Source organism: Tenrec ecaudatus, chromosome 1, assembly GCF_050624435.1.
Source record: "Tenrec ecaudatus isolate mTenEca1 chromosome 1, mTenEca1.hap1, whole genome shotgun sequence".
In the NCBI taxonomy this organism is placed as follows: domain Eukaryota; kingdom Metazoa; phylum Chordata; class Mammalia; order Afrosoricida; family Tenrecidae; genus Tenrec; species Tenrec ecaudatus.
In genome coordinates this window covers 179,044,850-179,061,573 of record NC_134530.1, presented here as the reverse complement: position 1 = coordinate 179,061,573, position 16,724 = coordinate 179,044,850, and the positions used below count along the sequence as shown (strand labels likewise).

General features: G+C 40.8%; 1 protein-coding gene and 1 pseudogene across 2 annotated transcripts in view; one reads left to right on the top strand and one right to left on the bottom strand.

Annotated features, from left to right (window-relative positions):
- Positions 1-16,724, bottom strand: part of MAEL (maelstrom spermatogenic transposon silencer) — a 60,727-nt gene that overhangs the window by 19,803 nt on the left and 24,200 nt on the right. The window lies entirely within an intron of this gene.
- Positions 1,507-2,336, top strand: LOC142437192 (sorbitol dehydrogenase pseudogene; annotated as a pseudogene).

Sequence of the window (16,724 nt, the reverse complement as noted above, 5' to 3'; positions counted from 1 at the left end):
TACAATCTTCTACCTACATTACATTTTCCATTAAAGAAGAAATACTTCACAAAACTGACAGGCAAGGGATTACTTGAATTAAGAACCTACTTGTTATGTGCTTTGGGGGTCAACCTTGACTCATAACAATCCTATGTAAACCTCTCTAAATCACCAGCCCCATCTAAGAAAAATCAAAGGAGCAATGTTTCTCCATCTACACAAAGCTGTCAACAAAATCAGAATATCAAAATTAAACACTTTAGTTTATAGGAATTTCGAGGATATCAAAACATATCTTAAATAAGAAATCTTAAAACTAAGATCAGAAACTGACCTCTCTAAAAGAGTTGACTAAAATCAGGAAAGAAACAGAAGATTAAATTACAAGGCACCCCCCACCAAAAAATAAACAAATGAAAATTTAGTAAGAAAAACTGAAGGAAGCAGAAAATTATAATAAAAATAAGACTAAAGAAATAAGTAATAAAGGGCACAGATAATGAAATGAAAGATAAGCAAATAATAACATATAAATTTGACTCCCTTAAGAATACAAGAACAGAGCATCAAATTATAAAAAATCTTTAGAAACAGAAGCATTTTACATATATTGAAAAGATGTGCCATATATTCATGGAAAGTGACCTGCAATAATAAACTCAGAGAATAATTACTAAAACCAGTATACTCTATATATGAAAAAATATATAGCCTGAAGGTCTCCAGACAAAAAGATCAAATACTTTAAAATGCTAATCAAGTGAACTGGCCAAGTTCTCAAAAGTAATACCCAAAGCAATACAACAGTGAGGTGCATTTTCTAGAAACTGGAGGAAATACACCATCAACTAAAGATTTGATCTCTAGAAAAGTTATCAAGGTAAGAGAAGATTTTAAACACTTAAGGAAATAGTGAGTATTATACTGCTGAGCCCTTCTACATTAATTTACTAGATTAGGGGTCAGCAAACTTTTTCCATAAAGGCCCAGGCAAATTATATAGTCTTTCAGAATTACTCAGTTATTTTTAGTGTGAAGGAAGCCATTGAAATTACAAGGTGACTTAAAAAAAGAATGGAAATTCCCTTCATTTAATTCCATTTTTCCATGAACTTCTGTGAAGCACCCTGGTATGCAAATGAGTGGGGGCTGTATTCCATTAAAATTTATTTACCAAGCCAGGTGGCAGGTAAAATTAGGCCTACAGGCCATGGTTTGTAAGTTCTTGTACTAGTTTATAAACTTAATTCAAACAAGACATGACTGGAGAAAATATTTTAAAAATTACCACTAGTAAGCATTTAGAATATTGTACAAAAACCAAAACAGAATGCCAACAATAGTGAAGAAATAATAAATGTAAATCCTGACACAGTAGAAATAGCAGGAACATATCTGGGTTGGGAATTTGGTAACATGAGTAAAGTCCAAATTCCTGACCCAAACATCCACCAAGAAACGCAATTATGGGCCCAAGTGTACACTCCATGGACTCCCACTTTGACCGCCGAGGGATTGAACGCCATGGCAGAGATCAAATCTGAGCAGCTCTCCATCGTGGTCCCCGGAGCCAGTGGCCTGCATCTAGAAAACTGCCACACCCCTGAACCTGGGCCAAATGATGCATTCAGTTGGCATCTGTGGTTCAAATATCCACTACTGGCAGCAAGGTTGGATTGGAGGTTTTTTTTGTGGGGAAAAAAATGGTGCTTGGGGCACAAAGCTACAGGAGGAGTCTTTAAAGGGGGATGGATTGTTGGTAAAGCACCTGAAACTAGGTGAACATGTTGCTATTGAGCCTGGTGCTTCCCAAGAAACTGATAAATTCTCCAAGATTGGCTGATACAATCTGTCACCAACCATCTTCTGTGTCACACTCAAGGGCAGAAACCTCTGTCAAGTCTACAAACACAACACAAACTTGTGCTACAAGCTTCCTGACATCACCACCTTTGAGGGAGGAGCCCTGATTGAACCACTATCTGTGGGGACCCAAGTAGGCTGGCAAGCTGGAGTCACCTTGCACAACAGGGTCTCTATGTGTGGATCTGCGCCAATCAGACTGGTTGCTTTGCTTGTGGCCAAGGCAATGGGAGCGGCTCAAGTGATGGTGACTGATCTTCTGCCTCTCGATTTGTCAAATCGAAGAAAGTTGGGGCAGACCTCATCTTCCAGGTCTCCAAAGAGAAACGCTAAGAAATCACCAGGAAAGTAGAAGGTTAGCTAGAGTGCAATCTGGAAATCACTACCAAGTGCACGAGGGCAGAGGCTGCCACCCCGTGGACATCTGCGCCACATGTTCTAGAGGTACCGTGGTACTTGTGGGTTTAGACCCTGAGATGACCACACTGTGAACTTGGTGTACTCAGCCATGAGAAGTGTATGTTTAGCCCTTAGTCATCTATCAGTTTCCTCTGGAGAAAGCTCTGGGATGAAAACCCATCTCAAATGTGACTCCAATGACCAAAATTCCTGGAGTTAATCGGCCTCTGCCCTCATCCTCACTTTGTCAGCTATTGGGGGTGGGGATACTGAATGGCCAGGCAGGGTGGGTGGTTTTGATACAGAAGTTTCTTGTGAGTTATAAGAACTATTAAAATAATTCACTATAAACAGGAAAAAAGTGCAATTAGGAAAAAAAAGAGTCTACTCAGTTCCAAGGCAGGGAACTACCACAAGGAACAGGTAGAAAGACCCAAGTCAAGAAAGAAACCCTTGTGGTAAAAGCACGGCTTCACACTCCCTGTCTTCTTGGCATAACAAACGGTGGGCTACCAGAAATGGACACAGAAGCACACAGAGTGGTGGCTACAATCAAGCCTACTCCCCAGCCAACGCACAGCTCACCTTTGCAAAAGGAAGGGTCAGGTTGGGCTCTGACATAAGAAACACATCATTCAAGTGCTCTGTCCTGCCATGGCACAGAAATGAGGGCCACAGTTGTTTACCCAGAGCTCACCTGAACCTGGGGAAAGACCCTGACACTACTGGATCGATAGTAAGCAATCCCTCACAGAGCAGATGAAATGCTATCCAAGACTAAAGGATACTGTAGTGCAGTTAATGACTTGGTATGGCTCTTCTATCTATAGTCTTTCAAACTGGGAACATAAAGAAGAGCCACGAGCAAAGCACATCTTTGAGATCTTTGGGCTGAAAGGTGGAGGTAGTTGTGGCAGCGACATAGCACTAGACATGAATAGTGAGTTCCTGGTCCACAGAGTGGGTAAAGTTGAGTGCCTCGGGGCATTGGCAGCAATAAAGGATCTTTGTAACACTTGTCCAAGCACAGGGCAGAGGCCAAGGGGTTGTATGGCTAAGAGGCCATGGACCGGAGAGACATTCCTGCTAGCATGGTTAAGAAAACAAACTTTGGATAAAAGAGCTGTATCCTTAACATTTCTGATTCTGATTTGCAACCTGTTAGCTTCCCTAACAAACCAGGTAATCATTGAGTATTGTACTGCCCTTAGTTCTGTGTAGCTACTGCAACAGTGGGTAAGTAGAGTGCCACGGAAGAACTGTTGGTATCAGAATAGGATAAAGAAGGTTGGAGGGTGAAGGTATCTCTGACCTCTGCCTTATAGGAATCATCCTTGGGCAGACGTGTAGTTGAATTACCCTAGCTCCACTGTAGGGTATCAGGTGTGGTCCCCACACCATTTCTTCAGCTATACTCAATAGAGGAACTATAATTCAGTCTGGATTTTCTGGCCATTTGGGGAACTACTAAAGGATGGAACACTTGGTCTGGATGCAAGTGCAGTGCACCCTTCCCAGAACTGGGAAGGGAGATAACCAAAGACTAACGATAAATAGATTAGTCTGTACTATCTATTTGTTGTTGTTATAACTCATAACAATTCTACAACAGAATGAAATACCTCCCAGCTCTGTGCTATCTCTCCAATTATTCTATGTTTTGAGTCCATTGTTGCAGTCACTTGGTCAACTCTTAAGAAGGTCTTCCTCTTTTCTGTTGACCTTTTACTTTACCAAGCATGAGGTCTTTCTCTGGGAACTGAGCTTCTTCTGATAATGTGTCCAAAGTACTAAGTCTTGTCATCCTCGCTTCTAAAGAGAACGCAAAGATGTACTTCTTCCAAGACAGATTTGTTCATGCTTCTGGTAGTTTATGGTCTATTCCATAGTCTTGGCTACTTTGGACTGAAATGGAGTAACCAGAAAGAAGACAGAGTAAAAACACAGTAAATAAATTCTGCAAGACCTATCCACCCAGGAGTTTCTTGCATAAAGTCTCACTGATGAAAACACTGAATTCTCAGAACAATTGAGAAAGCTAATCATATAAAATTCTAATACTCTGGATGTACCCTCCCCACCAAAAGCACAGGCACAAAAAAAAACTAGATATGAAGTCCCATCTAAGCGAACAAGAAGAAGGGACCGAAACTGTATTTAAGAAGCCCAAATAATGAAAAGATCGGAATAAAACATGGCAATATTAAACAATGTTAAAGAGCTAAAAGAACTGAAAGAAATCAGGAAATGACATGTGCATAACAACATGAGACTTTAAATAAAGAGGTAACATAACCAGATAAGACATTATAAAAAAAAAACAGAAATACTGGAAGAAAATTATTCAAATGATTTAAAAAAGGAAAAGAATGAGAGCATATGGAATCAAAATTATAGAAGCTGAAAGAGCAATGACTGCTAAGCACAGTTTATTGCAACTATGAGAGAGTATCAAGCAAACTGGAATATGCATCACAGGCATCCCAGAAGGAGAGAGGGGAGGCAACAAACACTGCTAGAAAAAAATTTACATATCTGAGAAAGGTAATGAACCTATAAATCCAAGAAGCTCAAAGTAGTATAAGTAGAACAACCCCCAAGCACTCCATACTGAGACATGTTATAACTAAGTTTTCTTAAACTAAAGACAAATTTTTAAAAATCCTAAAAACAGCAGAGAAAATTAACAGTTCCAGACAAAGACTCCCAATAAGAATAAGGGCAAATTTCTCCAGGACGCTTGGAACTACAAAACAAAGGAATGATAAAATTAATGTGAAGAAAAATAATTGTCAACTAAGATTGCTATAACCATAAACACTGTCCTTTTAGGATGCAGATGAAGTTAAGACATTTCCACATACAGAAGGCTCAGAGAGTTTGTGAATACTAGACCTGTCTTACAAGAAATACTGAAGGAAGCCCCTCAGATGTGAAAGAAAGAACACTGGACAATAAATTGAAGATGTACAAAGGAAAAATGATCTCCATTAAAGTTAAATACAAGGGTAAGTATAAGGGCAGATTTTAAGGTGATTCTAATTTTTATATCTTTAATACATTTTAAGAAGAATGTATAAAATAAGAATAACTTTATGGTACAAGTACATGATGTATAAAGATGTAATCGATGGCAGTGGCATAAACACAGGAATGGGATGGGGAGAAGTAATAGAGGAATGAACTGTTATGCTACATATTACTATAAGCTTAAGAGTAACCATATATACTCGTGTATAAGCGGAGGTTTTCAACATTTCTTATGCAGTTTTGGTGGTAAAATTAGGTGCCTCAGCTGATATTCAGGCCGGCTTATACTCAAGCATAAATTGTAAGTAAAAATCCTTTTTTAACCACAAAGAAAATATCTGGAAAATACAAAAAGATAAAGGTTATCCAAATGGATGCACCCCCCCCCCCAACAGTACACAAATACAGAAGACAAAGGTATAAACCCAAAGACCAAACCCATGGCCGCGGACTACATACAGACTCAGAATGACCATGTAGGACACACAACAAATAACAAAATGGCAGCAGCCCTTTATCAGTAATTACTAGGAATGAAAATGTACTGTAAACCATTCAACAGGTAGAGAATGGCAGAATGGATAAAAAGCAAGATGAAAGAAACATCTCCGAGTCAAGGACACAGAAAGGTTGACAAGAGTGAAAAAATATTACTTATATGTGTATATATGTGCATGTGTGCATATATACACATATATATACATACACACACACTCACTCACTCCATGCAAACAATGGTCAAAGAGAGCTGAGGGGATAATTTTATTATCAGACAAAATAGATTTTCATAGGGGACCAAACAAGGATGTCCCTTTGTCCCCACTCTTATTTAACATCGTATTGGAGGTCTTAGCTAACAACAAAAAGCAAAGAAAATATATCAAAGGTAAAGGAAGATGTGAAACTATCATTATTCACAGATGATATGATTTTATATATGAACAATCCCAAAAGTTCCACAAGGGGGGAGCTGGAAGCGATAGAGGAATATGGCAGAGTGACAGGATACAACACCAACAAACAGAAAGTCTATCAAACTGCTATACACATTGAACAAGACCATGGAAGAGGGGATCAAAAAGGCAGTATCCTTCACAATTTCCAAGCACAAATTGAAATACCTAGAAAAACAAGATTTCTACAAGGAAAATTATAGAACACTATTACATGAAAGCAAGAATGACCTTCACAAATGGGAAGAATACCCCAGGCTAATGGATCGGAAGACTCAATCAACAATGTCAGTTCTGTCTAAGGCACTATATAAGTTTGATGCTATCCCAATACAAACACCATCATCTTTCTTCAAAGAAATGGAAAAACTGATTAACAACTTCATATGGAGAGGGAAGAATCCCAGAATTAGCAGAGAACTACTCAAGAAGAAGGACACAGTGGGCGGGCTTGCTGTTCTTAACTTTAGCACCTATTATACAACCACAGTGGTCAAAACAGTGGTATTGGTATAATGACAGATACTCAGAACAATGAAAAAGAACTGAAACTGAGAAATAAAATCACCAGCATACAGACAACTGATCTTTGATAAAGCCCCCAAAAATATCCAATGGGAAGCAATGCCCCTTAAGTGGTGCTGGAAAAAAATGGGTATTTACCTGCAGAAAAATGAAGCAATACCTCTACCTCACTCCATGCACAAGAATAAACTCAAGATAGATCACAGACCTTCAGGTAAAACCTCAAACCATTAGGGCCATCAATGAGGGAATTGGGACAAACCTGAGAACTTTGGCACAGGAATACATAGGCTATTGGAAATAGGGAAGGACACAAACACAGGTGAGTCACAAATTGACAAGTGGGATATACTGAAGATAAAACACCCGTGTATATTGAAATAATTCAAGAGCGTAATGAGAGAGCCCACAAACTGGGAAAACATCTTTAGCAATGACACCTCAGACAAAGGCCTTATTACTAAAATCTACAGAACTCTGCTAGCTTCCAAAGAGAAAAAAAACTAATTGTCCACCAAGGAGGTGGGCAGAGGACCTGAACAGAAGTTTCATAAAGGCAGAAACCCAAATGGCCAATAAACATATGAGAAAATGTTCCTGATCATTAGCCATAAGAGAAACGCAAATTAAAACAACTATGATATACCACCTTACATCCTCAAAGACGGCCATTTCAAAAAATCAGAAAGTAACAAGTGTTAGAGGGGCTGTGGTGAGATAGGAACTCTGAACTCTCGTCCATTGTCGGTATCTGTAGGTATGTACAGCCATTATGGAAATCCATTTGGTGATATGCAAAACAGATGGAAATCGATCTACCATATGACCCAGCAATCCCCCCCTACTGGGCATATACCCAGAAGAGCAAGAAACAAACCACAGCCACATATCTGTGCTCCAATGTTCACCTTGTCACAGTTCACAATTGCAAGGAGTTGGAAACAACCCAAATTTCCAAAATTGATGAATGGATTTAAAAACTGTGGTATATACATACACTGGTATACTATGTATCCCTTAAAAGCAGTGATGAACACATGAAGCACATCACCACATGGGAATAACTGGAGGAAATTATACTAAGCGAAGTAAGCCAAGCACAAAACAAGTACAACATGATGTAAGCTTAAAAATGCAAAAGGGGGATAGGATAAAAGTTACTATACACACACACACACACATTCCTGAGGTGAGGTCCAGGTACTATGGCAGGGGGGACCAGACCCAATCCAAGGACACATTTAGCAGCCAACTAAAAAGGAGGGGGAAGAGAAAAAGAAAAGAAACATGGGTAGCAGGAGAACAGGGCATTAACCCACCTAAAGAGAGGGTACTGTTTTTATCTTCACAGAAGAGGAAGAGAGGGACCAGACTTAAACCTGGTGTGCCAAGACGTGAAGGCAACAAACTGGCATTAGTCAGGGAACCAATAGAGAGGTCTGCGGGGCCAGCCCCAATCCCAACTATGTGGACACACATACACCCTTTCCTCGCAGAAGAATGCACTACAGAGGACAACACTGAAGCTACAGCTCAGGGAGGAGGACATATCTGATCAGAGCACACAGGAGCAAATGAAAAGGGAAGGAGAGAGTGAAACACATCCTGGTCCACCACGCCCCGAGGATGATATTCCTGCTTGGGGCAGCCAATGCACAGAAAGGATCATAGGGCCAGCTCCACGAGACTAGACATCTCTCACTGACCCATATCATTATGAGTGACAACACTGGAGGCACAGTGTGAAAACTGTGTCCGATCTGACCCCACCACACCAGGGAGAAACACTAAGGGTGTGAAACAGAGCAGCAAGGGGAGCAAAGCAATGAAGTCCCCAAGGAATACAGACTTTGGGCCCCATCAGACTTGACTGGAAAACACTCCTAAAGGTCAACAACCAGACCTGAAACTATTTATAGGCTCTTTTTTTTTTTTGGTTATTGTCTTTTGTTTTGCTGTCTTATTTTTGTGCTTCATTATTGTCTCTGTATGTCTATCTAGATAAGACAGGAGGGATGAACATCCCTGGGGAGAAAATAATGGAACTGATGGTTCCAAGGGACAGGAGAGAGGGGGAGACAGAAGAAGAGAAGCAGACGTCAACAAACCCAGGGTCAAGGGAACAACAAGTGATCTAAAATCAATGACAAGGAGGGTGTAGCACAACTGGAAGGGCTTGATCAAGGGCAATGTAACCAAGAGGAATTACTGAAACCCGAACAAAGGTAGAACATGATAGTGGGACAAGAGGGAAGTAGAAGAATATAGAGGAAAGAACTAGGAGGCACAGGGCATTTACAGAGGTCTAAATATAGGCATGTGTATATATAAATAAATTCATATATATCAATAGGGAAATAGATCTGTGTACATATATTTATATGTTAAGTATCAAGGTAGCAGACGGACACTGGACCTCTACTCAAGTCCTTACTCAATGCAAGAACACTTTGTTCTAATAACCTGGCATTCCGTGATGCTCACCTTCCCAACATAATCGCTGAAGACAAAATGGGTGAACAGCAAAAGTGGTAAGAAAGCAGATGGTGCCTAGCTATCAAAAGATATAGTGTCTGGGTTCTTAAAGGCTTGAAGATAACCAAGCTGCCATCTAGCTGAGAAGCAACAAAGTCCACATGGAAGAAGCACACCAGTCTGTGTGATCATGAGGTGTCATGGGATCAGGTATCAGGCATCAAAGACCCAGAACAAAAAATCATATCAATGTGAATGAGGAGAAGCACAGAGTGGAGATCCAAAGCCCATATGCAGACAATTGGATCTCCTTACAGAAGGGTCACAAGGAAGAGACGAACCAGTCAGGTTGCAATATAGCATGGATGAAGCATACAACTTTCCTCTAGTTCTTGAATGCTTCCTCTCCCCCACTATCATGATCCCAATTCTACCTTACAAATATGGCTGTACCAGAGCATGTACATCGGTACAGATAAGAGCTGGAAATATAGGAAATCCAGGGCAGACAAGCCCCTCAGGACCAATAATGAGAGTGGCGATATCAGGAGGATAAGGGGAAGGTGTGGGGGGAAAGGAGGAACTGATCACAATGATCTCCAGATAACCCCCTCCCAGGGGATGGACAACAGAAAAGTGGGTGAAGGGAGACATCGGTCAGTGTAAGACATGAAAAAAATTGTAATTTATAAATATCAAGGGTTCGGGAGGGAGGGAGGGTAGAGGAGGGGAAAAATTGCGGAGCTGATACCAAGGGCTCAAGTACAAAGAAAATGTTTTGAAAATAAGGGCAACAAATGTACAGATGTGCCTGACACAATGGATGCATGAATGTATAGTGATAAAAGCTGTATAATCCCCTAATAAAATGATTTAATTTTTTAAAAAATCTAAAAACTAAAAGATTTTCTGTTAAAATCTATTACAAAAGAAAAATGCATTACATAATCATAAAAGGATGAACTAAAAGTAATTACACCCCCCCCACACACACACACACACACACATTGTTGTTAGATACCACTGAGTCAGCTCGAACCCATAGTGACCCAATACACTAAAGAATAAAACACTGCCGGGACCTCAATTATTCCTATGCCTGATCCCACTGAAGCAGCCACTATGTCAATCCAACTCGTTAAGGAACATCTTTTCGCCACCTCTCCACTTTACCAAAAATTATGTCCTTCTCCAGGGACTAATCTCTCCTGATAATATGTCCAAAGTAGGTAAGACAAAGTTTTGCCATCCTTGCCTCCAACAAGAAGCACTCTGGTCTTACTTCTTCCAATACAGATTTGTTTGTCCTTTTAGCAGTCTATGGTACTTTCAATATTCTCCTCCAGCCCAATTCAAATGCATCACTTCTTCTGCAGTCTTTTTTATTCAATGTCCAACTTTCACATGCATATGAGGGAATGGAGTGCATGGCTTGGGTCAGGCTCTTAGTCCTCAAATTAATATCCATGCTCTTCAATACCCTAAAAGAGGTCTTATACAGTAATTTACCTAAAACAATACATCTTTTGATATCTTGGCTGCTGCTTCCATGAGCAACAATTGTGGATCCAACTATGACAAAATATTTTTTACAACTTCAACCTTTTCTCCATTTATCACGGTTACCTATTGGTCCAGTTGTGAGGATTTTGGTCTTTCTTACAGTGAGTTATAATCATACTGATTACAATTCTTGATCTTCATCAACAAGTGAATATATATGACATTAGAGCCCCAAAACATATATTCACTTTTAGTACTGGCCAAAACATCTAGAAAGATCAATTAAGAAATAGAGAGAGTGCAAGATCTTAAATGAGTAGCAAGTACAGCAGGGCTCTGTACAGCTCCAGAGTCACTGGGATAGTCTAACCTTCTAGATCGCAGGATTTTCAGCATAAAAATTAGTAGACACAAATTTGCTAAAATTAGAGAGCAGCTTCTGCCTATTAGAAGCCCCTTGGTCATTTTCCCGAGACATTCCACTGGTGGAGCAGTTTCTCGGGTCTGTGTAGAGGAGCTACCTGGGGGTAAGGGGAGCCAGAGCGACAGGGGTCTAGTTCTAAGGGATCAGCCCCAGGCAGACAAAAATAGAAATAGCTTTGGCCCTCCACAGATCAGAACCCACGTGGAGACTCCAGACCTGGATCCTCAATAGAGATCAACACAGTCCACCAAGCTGCACAGGGGTGAGTCAACAGGGCAGCTGAGAGCAGGCACAAATGCAGAACACAAGCCCAGTCAGCTCCAGCCCCACTCAGTAAATCTGAGTGGTATAGCAAATCTGGACCCCCCTTCCCTGAGGTACAGTGTGGCACAGCCCTCGATACCATGACAACCAAAAAGCCTGAGACCTTAAAAAACATGGTCAGGCTGGGGCTTTCCTTTGTTTACTTTTAAACTCCCTTGAGAATGCTGCTATTGCAAACCTGGTTCATTAACAAAGTTTTCACTAGAGACAGAGTCCTAGGGACCCAGAGGCTGCGCACAACCCACATATTTAGCTAGCCACCCTTACACCAAGCCTCTCACTTAAGACACCACCCCCTCTAAGTAGGCCAGTGCTTTATTCCACCCTCCTAGACTACCTAGCTAGATGAAAAAAGAGACCAAATTCCCTTATCCCCAGTTGGCCACCCCCATCATCCCAAAAGAGCAAACCCAACCCCTCTGACCTGATTCACCAGAGGCCTAGTCTCTCAAGATAATTAACTTAAATCACAAGGGTACAGGACTCACAATCATCTCAGACACCAAAATCACTCCCCTAGTCTTAATCTCAACCCTACTCTTGATACCCTACAAGATCACAGGTAGTAAAACAACATACCACCAAACACTGCCTCCACTTACAGACCTGTCCCCAGAGACCTCTGCTCCAAACAGTCCTGCCACACTGTCCCCCAACCCCCAAACAAGGTGTGACACCCAGTGGTTCTTTATGCTGCTATTGTTGTTGCTCTGTGTTCTAACACTCCAATATCCTCCCTGAGGGAGGTAGTTTATTATGCCAACCTGGCCAATAAACACATATGGGGTTAATTGAAGGGTGGAGGAATAAATGGCTCACTGAGCCTGGCCTTTCGAGTTCTCGGGTCTCTTACTTTTTTGATGGTTGAACCAAGGTGCATCTGCCTTAGCAGTTCCCTGCTTCAGCTTGCAAGGATAACTTCCTGCAAGACATTCCCAAGGAGAAGCCACATGGACCTACCCCAATGCAGCCCTGGGTGCTGGAGCACCTGTGTGGAGACCCCTGCCAGTGTTGAGATGCTTACACATTCACTGACTTGGCTTTCCTCCTGAAGTCAGCATCATTGCGCCTGTTTTGTGATAGAGGAGGACTTTGTGGATTGGTGTTGGACATATGGGTTAATGTTGGACTTGTGGGCTTGGGCAGCACTGGGTTGGTATATTTTCTTGATGTGCACTTTACCTTTATATAAAACTCTCTCTTATCCATGAGTTTCTGTGGATTTGTTTCTCTAATGTACCCAGACTAACACATACAACATATCAAAACCTTTGGAACACAGCAAAAACAATAATCAGAGCCCAATTTAAAGCTATGAACACACACATGCAAAAGGAGGAGAAATCAAAATCAACACCCATAAACAATACCTCCAAGAGCTGGTACAAGGACAACAATATAATCAACTCCAATAAAGGAAGGAAAGACAAAGATCAAAGCAGAAATAAATGATATCGAAGAAAAAAAACAACAGTGGAAAAAATAAACAAGACAAAAGCTGGTTCTTTGACAAGATGAACAACACAGACCATGGGCAAACTTAAAAAAGGAAAGATTCAAGTAAGAGATAAAAATGGTGAAATTACAAGATTCAAGTGAAATGAAAAGAATAACACACTACTATGAAAACATTCAAACAAATTCAACAATCTAGAAGAGCAGATACCTAGAAGCATATCACCCACTCAAATTAATGCAGACATATATTGAAAAACTCAACACCCATAATAAATGAAGTAATCAGAGGAGGCTGTTAAGAAACTACCAACCCAAAAGAGCCCAAGACCAGTTTCACAAGGAAACTCCAACAAATACTCAAAGATCTGACCCCAGTATTACATAACCTCTTCCAGAACATAGAAAAAAACAAACTTCCGAACTCATTCTATGAAGACAGCTTAACACTGATACTCAAACCAGGGCAAGACCCCACAAAGATTGAAAATCACAAACCAATATCCCTCATGAACATAGATGCTAAAATCCGCAACACAATCCTAGGCAGTAGAATACAGTAGCATATAAAAAAAATTCACCATGATCAAGTAGGGTTTATTCCAGGTATGTAGGGATGGTTCAATATTTGAAAAACAATCAATGGGATACACCACCTGCTATAGTTTATTGTGCCAGTCTGGCCGATATACACAAGTAGGATTAACTGAAGGGCAGAGGGATAAATGGCTTGCTTGTTCTGTATCTCAGTTTAAAGGGGTACACTAACTGTGGGATGCCTAGCCTGTGGACTGTGTCGCTGTAAGTTGAGGTCCCTTTAAGCCCACACGATTGGAATGTTCATCTCTGGAGCTGGGGACTGACAGTTGATGACAGTTGGGGACCTGCCCTGCAGTTTGCTGCCTGGGTATATATAGCCCAGCTCTCTCTACAGAAGGGGACTAGTAACTGGCAGCTCTCAAAAACTTGAAGGACTGCTAGTGTCTCACTGCTTTATAACTTAACTGTTAATTTCTTATATTATCTATCTGTATATTATTTAATGGTTTATTTCTTGAATTATATATCTATCTTTATAAATATATTTATATATAATTACTAGCAATCTGGTTTGTCTCTCTAGAGAACCCTGTCCAATACACCACCTAAATAAGGCAAGAAATAAAATCCACTTGATCATATCATAGATGTAGAAAAGGCTTTAGAGAATATTCAGTATCCATTTCTGTTCAAAACGCTCAACAAAATAGGGATAGAAGGATAATTCTGCAACATAATTAAAGTCATATATGAGAAACCAATAGCCAAAATCATACTCAATGGGGAAAAGTTAGAACCATTCCCACTGAAAACAGGGACCAGGCAGGGATGTCCCCTATTTATTCAACATTGTGCTAGAAGTTTTAGCTAGAGCCATCAGACAACAAAAAGAAATCAAGAAAACACAAATAAAAAGTGAAACTCTCCCTATTCCCATATGGTATAATCCTATATAAAGAAAACCCATATAAAAGCCTGCTGGAAATGAGCCAAGAAATTCAGCAAGCTAGCAGGATACAAAGTTAGTAACCAGAAATCAGACCCCTGTATGCCAACAAAGAGAGGTATGAAAAAGACATTAAGAAATCAATAACCATCTGAGGGGCTGTCCACAATCCCAACTACATGAACACCCTCCCTGATTCCCCCAGAAGAATTCACTTCAGAAGACAGCACTGAAGCTACAGGTCAGGGAGAGGAACATGTCTAATCAGAGCACTCAGGAACAAATGAAGGGGGAGGAGAGGGGGAAGAGTGGAGCACATCCTGAACCACCAAGCCCTGAGGGTGATATTCCTACTCAGAGCAGCCAATGCGCAGTGAGGATCATAGGGTGGCCCCACACAAGACACTATGTGCTACAGGGGACAACACTGGAGACACAGTGTGGAAATTGTGTCTTATCTGACCCCACCACACCAAGGGGAAACACTAAGGGTGTGCAACAGAACAGCAAGGGGAACAGAGCAAGGAAGTCCTGACTGAATACCAAAAATAGATGTTGGGGCTAGGGCGTGGCACCCCTTCAGACTCAACTGGAAAACACTCCTAAAGGTCACCTAACAGACCTAAACTATTTACAGGTAATTTTTTGCCATTGGATTTTTGTTGTTGGTTTTCTTTTGTTGCTTTGCTTTGCTGTCTTGTATTTGTGCATATCTATCTGCAGTCAAATGCTCTGCCACTGAGCTACACCTCCTTGCCAGTCTATCTAGATAAGATAGGCTGGATAAACAGTCTGGAGAAGAAAACAACAGAATGACAGTTGGGGTGGTACAGGAGAGGGGAAGGCGGGGGAAAGGAAGTGTGTGTTAAACAAACCCAGGGACAAGGGAACAAGCAATCTAAAATTGATGGCAAGGAGGGTGTAGGATTTGTGGTAGGGCTTGATCTAAGGCAATGTAACTGAGAGGAATTTCTGAAAGCCGAACATGATAGCGGGACAAGATGAAAGTAAAAGGAAATAGAGGAAAGAACTAGGAGGCAAAGGGCATTTATAGCAGTCTAAATATAGGCATGCACATAGGTAAATATATTTTTATATTATGGGGAAATAGATCTATTGAATATATTTTTAGGTTTAGTATAAAGGTAGCAGATGAACATTGGGCCTCTACTCCAGTACACCCTCAACACAAGAACCGTTTGTTCTATTAACCTGGCATTCCATGCTGCTCACCTTCTCGACACGATTGTTGATAAGGTGGTGGGTACATAAATGTGGTGGGAAAAGCCAATGGTGCCCAGCTATCAAAAAACATCACGTCTGGGGTCTTAAAGGTTTGGAGATAAACAAGCTGCCATCTAGCTCAGAAGCAACAAAGCCCACAGGGAAGAAGCACATCAGCCTGTGTGATCATGAGTTGTTGACAGGATCAGGTATCAGGCATCAAAGAACAAAAAATCCTATCACTGGGAATGAGGGGCAGTGTGGAGACCCAAAGCTCATCTGTAGACAACTGGACATCCCCCCCTTGCAGAAGGGTCACATCCCCTTACAGAAAGAGACAAGCCAGTCAGGGTGCAGTATAGCACCGATGAAACATACAACTTTTCTCTATTTTAATGCTTCCTCCCTCCCACTATCATGACCCTAATTCTACCTTACAAATCTGGCTAGACCAGAGCATGTACATGAGTACAGATAAGAGCTGGACACAAGGAATCCAGTACAGGCAAACCTCTCCGGCCCAATATTGCGAGTAGCCCTACCAAGAGGGTAAAGGGAAGGTGGAGGGAGAAAGGGGGAACAGATCACAATGATCTACATATAACCTCCTCCCAGGGGGACGGACATCAGAAAAGGGAAGCATCGGTCAGTGTAAGACATGAAAAAAATATATATACATATATTAATTATCAAGGGTTCATGAGGAAGGGAGGGTGGAAGACGGAGGGGGGAAAACTGAGAAACTGATACCAAGTAATCAGTAGGAAAAAAAATGTTTCAAAAATGATGATGGCAACAAACGTATAAATGTACTTGACTCGATGGATGGATTGTGATAAGAGTTGTACAAGCCCCCAATAAATGATTTTAAAAAGAATTGCCAATTAAAAAGTCAGTAAATTACTAACGTAAAAAAATCAATACCATTTATAATAACCTCACAGAAGATGAAATACTAGGATTAAACTTAAACAAAGGAACTATACAAACTATGGAACATTACTATAAGAAACTAAAAATGACTGTATAAATGTGGAAGAATATCCCATGCTCATGGATAGGCAGATTTAATATCATGAAA